General features: G+C 35.4%; 1 long non-coding RNA gene across 1 annotated transcript; it reads left to right on the top strand.

Moving 5' to 3' along the window:
• Positions 1 to 282: 282 nt before the first annotated feature.
• Positions 283 to 5,079, top strand: LOC122158012. Its single transcript, XR_006168095.1, has 4 exons — positions 283 to 1,157; positions 3,549 to 3,650; positions 4,573 to 4,682; positions 5,020 to 5,079. It is a non-coding gene; the product is annotated as an uncharacterized LOC122158012 (long non-coding RNA).
• The last annotated feature ends 1,059 nt before the right edge of the window (positions 5,080 to 6,138 follow it).

The raw sequence follows: 6,138 nt of genomic DNA, 5'->3' as shown, positions 1-6,138 counted from the left end.
ATGGTATGATATGAAAAAATTTAGGTAAGAGTATCCTTCATCTTCTGTTTCTGGTTCACTTTAATTATTACTATTTTGGCAGTTCCTTTATATCATCCTCTTAATGGGTGGTTTCTTTCAGAACCTTCTGAATTCAAAGTCCTTCACCTATTTGATTTCATATTTGTCTTCATTTAATTATAAATATCACATGTGATGTAGTTGGGAAAAATGGAAGGACAGCAGAAGATGATATAAATATCATCAGTTGTTTTTTTTTTTCTTTAATGAACATCGATATTATCTGAGGAACTACAAAACACAAAGTGGCAAACTGATTGAAATTATTGTAAAACAGAATTAGTAGACATCTGGATAAATTAAAAAAAAAAGAAAGAAAGAAAGAAAAGAATCAACATGAACTGAACACTGAGAATGAAAACTGTGTGACAAGTGTAGAGAGCATGAATGTAAAATGTTTGGACTTGTAAAATGCTTTGTGCGAAGTACCTTACTGAAAGCTCTTGAAGAAGCTAAACTATCTGACGGTGGGAAGATCATCCATGGTATAGCAACTGATCAAGAGATCCAAGTAAATGATCAGTTTTTACAAATAATGAAGAAAATACTCAATGAGGTCCCCCTGGATCTACAGAGACCCAAATGCAGCTGTACAAACTATTCACAAATGACCATGAAAAGGAAGTAAATACTGAGGCAGGAAAGCTTTCAAAACATAAAAATCTACACAGCAATATCACAACTGTGGCAGATAGGAAGGAAAAGAAGAAAGTTTTAGCCAGTGCTGAGCAGCTAGAAAATAAAATCTATGGAGGCTTCCTGAAGGGAAAATACAAAACAGAGAACTTAAAATTGTTGATAATCACAAAAGGGATTTGAGAGCTATTTGTACAGAAAATTCCATCATCTGTGACAAGAGGAGACAAATTGAATATTACAACTATTATCTTATGAGTAGAGAACAAACCAGGAAAACATGGTGATGCTGTTTCAGAAATCTCAAATAGGTGAATTTGTGGTCATTCATTTCGAAGACTAAAGGAGTACCATTAGAGAAAACACAGAGAAGGTGAATGACAGTTATCAAAAACAAGTAATGGTTTCCATACAAGAGAAGTGGAATAAAACATGCCTTGTTTCAAAAGACATTATTAAAGGTAAGTATAGCATAAAATTAGTAGTACGGAGATGGTGATTCATTGTTTCTCAGAAGTACAAAAGCTTATGTAGTAATTAAAACTAAAGATGGAGGAAACACTTTCTTTGCATGTTATTTAATTGAATTGCTGAACTCATTGCTGGAGGGAGCTTTGGAAACCAAAAGCAGAGAGATTTTAAAAGGGATTACACAAACATTTGGGGAAAATGTCCGTTTTTTGACACTAAATTCAGTGATCTAAAAAGCTTTAATAGCTGATCGTTAGGATTGCTTTTTACCATCCTGTTTCTTGCACTCTTTCTCAGAAAAGTTGTAACTTTTTTCACCATAGAGAAAGCAGAAACAGATGGACCATTGGTCTGACCAGATCTTGTAGTCTTTCGGTGAAATTTTTCCTGTGAGGGTGTTCAGTGTCATGCTGAGACATCAGTTGAGCAACGTGAGAAGTTCAGTGTAGAAATAACACCCCTTTCAAAGTACTCTTTCTATTTTTATCTACCACCCCTCTCCACTGTGGCAAGCATGCCAACAGCTAAAAATACACAGGTCCGTAAATAACATCAGGACCAATTATGTGTGGCAGTGATTTGCTTGTACCATAGTTGTACACATCACTTCTGTTAATCCATCTTACTAGTTCATAATTCACAGCTGCTCCTTCCAAGTACTCTGGTAACTGCATAGCAGTGCCAGAAATACTGAAATCCAGCAAAGTCCAGCTTTGTTAGATTAAAAGTAGAACTCTCAATTCTTCAAAGATGCCTCACTAAACACATTCTCTTATGAGTTCACATCTAATGAAAACTGAGACCAATTAAATGGTCTCCTGGTCATTAGTATAGAAGCTTTACAAAGAGCGAAAGCCGGTTTTGAAATGAATTCCAAGCCATACAAATTGAAACTACCCTTTATTTTCTCCTTGCAGTAAGTTAGTAGGCAGGAGGAGTAAACTTTGCAGACACATCTGCCAGTGCAAACATACTTACTGCAGTTATTTGTATGGCTGCCTTTGTTTTGAAATAACTAATTTATTTTCAGAATGTACCCGTGGGGTAAACCTATGATAGCTGTGACTATCCCACAGGCATCATGTATTTGTGATAATTCAGCATTTGTTATAACACTATAAAAAAGAGGCAGCGTATGTGAGAGATCATTTCATTCCTTCAGTTCCAAGGGTTGAGGAACTTTGGATATCAGGAGACACAAATGATGATTTTTTTTTTCTCTTCTAAAACAACTGTTGGTAAGAAAGCTAAAAAGCCATTAGGTGGTGCCATGAATTGATACAGAAAGAGAGTCACTTTCTACCTTGTACATTCATATTTGCAAGATAACCAGGAGCATGGGTATACTTATTTAGCTGAGAAAGCTGTCAACAACAGTCTACTGGTTTGTGACCAGCTTCATACTGGTGAGAGTGCACTGTGCAGAAATACATCAGCTCACAAAATCAGATTGAAAAAGTGCATAAAGTGAGTATATTTTTTTACATTTGTTAAAATTAGACTTGAGTTATTTAGACTGAATAAATTAAACAACTACTTTCCTTGTAAAATCATAACCACCTTCCAGGGCTTTTATTTATCATTACAGTGTTTAGGAGGGAAAAAAAAAAATCTCATAGGATCCCTGTGTTATTCTGCTATGAAAGAGCTGTTCACTGCATTACTGTTACAAAAGTATTATTTCATTGCCATTCTGTATACACCTCATGCTTAAAGAACTGCAAATTTCATTTGCTGTCAAGTTTTGTTTCATTTTATGAAAAGTGAACTTGAGTTTAAACTATTATAATATGGAATAACCTGTCCTGTGTTTAAAATGCTAATAAACAAACAGAACTTGTATCTGATATTAAATCATATTTCTGAGGCTTTTAAACTAAATAATTTATATATATTCTGTTTGTCTGATTAAAACTTAACACGAGCCTGTAAAAGTAACATGCATGTTAAAGATCTCTAAATTTCCATCACAGTGAACAGAAAGCTACTGATGTCTTCTGATCATGATTTCTGAGCAGTGGCAGGTGGGAAGAGATTGCCAGAAAATCCTGCGACTGAAAGATCCAGCCAGAGTCATGGCCAAATATTAAATCACATAATCCATACGAGTAGTAAACATTTGTTGGCTCAGTTATCACTGCCAAAGTGACGGCTAAGAAGGGGGGAAAAAAGAGATCATTCATTTTCTAAGGACTCCCTGGGAATGTGATCTGAAATATTTGGTATAGATGAATGAATTGCTTTTCTTTGCTTGCTTTTTTCTAAACACATAGTATTTCTTCTGCATCATCCTAACACTAAGAATAACTTTATCATCCTTTCTGCGCAATTAATATGAACTTACTCTATAACCCTTTATTTTATGGTGTATTTGTATGCAGGTAAACTACAGACTTCCATCTGAAGGGAGAGGAGATAATTTATTCAGTGAAGACATTTATAATGCAGATCCTGGCAAACTACATTATCCTAAGGATGTAAAAGTAAGTCTTCTGTAATCATTCCATGGTTACTGAACATACTTTAAAATGTATTATTTTAGCATCATTTGTTTCATACATATTTGTCTTTTGTTTTTCTGTAACTTACTTTAACAATCACTGTTTTGAAAAGTGAACTGTACAGACAGGACTGTTCAATGGCATGTTTGCTGGAGCCTATTTTCTTTCAATTAAGACCTTCTAGTTATGCATCATTAGAGGATACATATTTTTATATCAAGTTCTGAATGATGAGTTGATGTAAAAATCTGAATATTATGTTAATGGAGGTACAGACAGTGAGACAGATCAGGAATTAAAGTATAAAATCAAGTAACTTCAGTGTAAACATTTAAATCATAGTCATCAATGAGGAAAACACCTGTGTCAGAGTTTCCACTTCAAATCTATTCTTATCACTGCTGCCAGAAGTACTGATAAGATGTCATGAATTAAAATAGAAAGGCAAGAGAGGATATCTTTACACCTACCTCTTTCCCTACAAAAACACCGTTGTTAAAATAACTAGTACAGCGTGCCAGTCGTGATCATTCTAAAACTGCAGAATTGCAATTTGTGGGAGGGGAAAAAAAAAAGACTTTTTAATCAAGAATCTTTAAGTATATTTCACCGTATTCTGAGACTAAAGAATTAGGAACTAAGGCTATGAAGTCAGCCTGAAAATCTTTGTATTTTTTTCTTAGTATCGGAAATGAAATAAAATTCCCCACACTTGTAACTTACTGTCGGACAAAAATCCTAGATTTAGGCCTGGTATCTGACTTGTAGCAAATATTATTTTGAATTCCCCTATACCATGTAAGGAAAGTGTCATTAGTTAACTCATAGCTTCTTCTGTAAAATTTTGTATTCACAATTCAGTGAGGAAACTGAGCTAGAATCAGTTATCATGGCTTTTCCACAGATTCTTAAACTTTATAAAAAGTGTGCTAACAAGTCGTCTCAAGCTGAATGAGCTGTACCCTGGCTGAGAAAATGTCTTCATTGTCAGCTTTCTCAGACTGTATAGAGAAGGTAAGAAATAAAGCTAAAGTATCAAAATGATTGTCTTTTAAATTCTGGTGCTTAGCTGGATACCCAACCAGTATTTGAGAAAGAACCACACGTGAAAAATATGTTTTAATTGGACTGTAAAGGAGACATTCCAAACCATCATTTACAAGGTTTGAAAGGCTTAGTGGATATCTGAAATAACTAGGTCAGTTCTTCTTTTAAATTTATCCATATAACTATATATATATTAAATTTCAGGTTCTGCAAATGAAGCATTGAGATGCAATGTTTCCAATCAAATTCATATTTACATATTTCAAGTTTATTACAAATCTAATACCTCCTTATTTTGTCACAGTTACTGAAGTCAATGACAGGACAGCCTGGGAAGTCAGATAAGGTAAATTTGATGTTATAGAACAATTCTGACACTACTGAGTCCATGGTAAAACACAGTGATTTCAATAAGAAATCAGAAATCAGGAGTGACAATCCTAGAAGATCATGCAGATACTCATTTTGAGGATGATCATCTCATATGCATCTGCTTTGTACAAGGTTCCAAGATTCCTACTCATAGTGGCTGCTGCTATAATCTCAGTGTAGAAAAAAATGTGACATTATACATGAGGAATGTCATGAAAAACACCACAATAATGATAATTAATGTTTCTAAAATAATTACTATACTGAATCAAATAGTAAACAAATAGAAAAATTAGTTAGTTTAGGGAATATACTTCAGTAGAATAGCCAGAAGCTGTCAGGAGTTGCTCAGTGCAATAATGTGAAGCTTCTGTGTCTCTTTCCCCACATCCAGCCAGTTGCAAGGCTTAGCATACCTTTCCAACAGGTGTACGTGCCCATGTGAACATACTTATAAGCATGTATGCATAAATGCATAAAAACAAATATATGTAGGTGTATGGGAACTGCTGAATCACGGCCTGAATCTCTGATTGATCACCTGAGGCAAGCAATGAGTCAGCACAGGAGCACAGGTGAAGGCAATTCAGCTGTGCTGCTGGAAGTGGTGGAGACTGGCTGCACCTCTCCTTGACCCAGCTAAGAGCTGACCACCAGCAGGAAGGATCTCTTCTGGAGATCCCTCCTCTGGAGTTTTCCACGCGAGCCCAGGGTATGGGTGAGTGTATCTATCATTTCTGTTCCCTGCTTTCGTGTAACAGCTACGTAGCCGAGCTCTCTGCTGTATGGTAACATCTGTATATTTATTAATTGTATAGTAGGCATATATGCACATACATATGTAGGTATACGTATAGCTGTGTACTCACAGGCCTACAGGGCAGGTTGTAGAGAAACACACGATGTTCCTGCAAGTATGAACAACATTAATGGCATGATCTTGTTCACTACCTTCACTATGGCTTGTGGCTGTAGTGGATTCTTTATGTGTTATTTTGCAGTATTACTGGGAATGATTTTCTCTATGCCAACAAAGAGGCTAGATTCAATG

Source organism: Centrocercus urophasianus, unplaced genomic scaffold (genome assembly GCF_019232065.1).
Source record: "Centrocercus urophasianus isolate 14NV4802_14NV808 unplaced genomic scaffold, USGS_Curo_1.0 seq_14, whole genome shotgun sequence".
Taxonomy (NCBI): Eukaryota; Metazoa; Chordata; class Aves; order Galliformes; family Phasianidae; genus Centrocercus; species Centrocercus urophasianus.
Note: the sequence above shows the minus strand (reverse complement) of the source record. Positions and strands in the feature narration are given on the sequence as shown.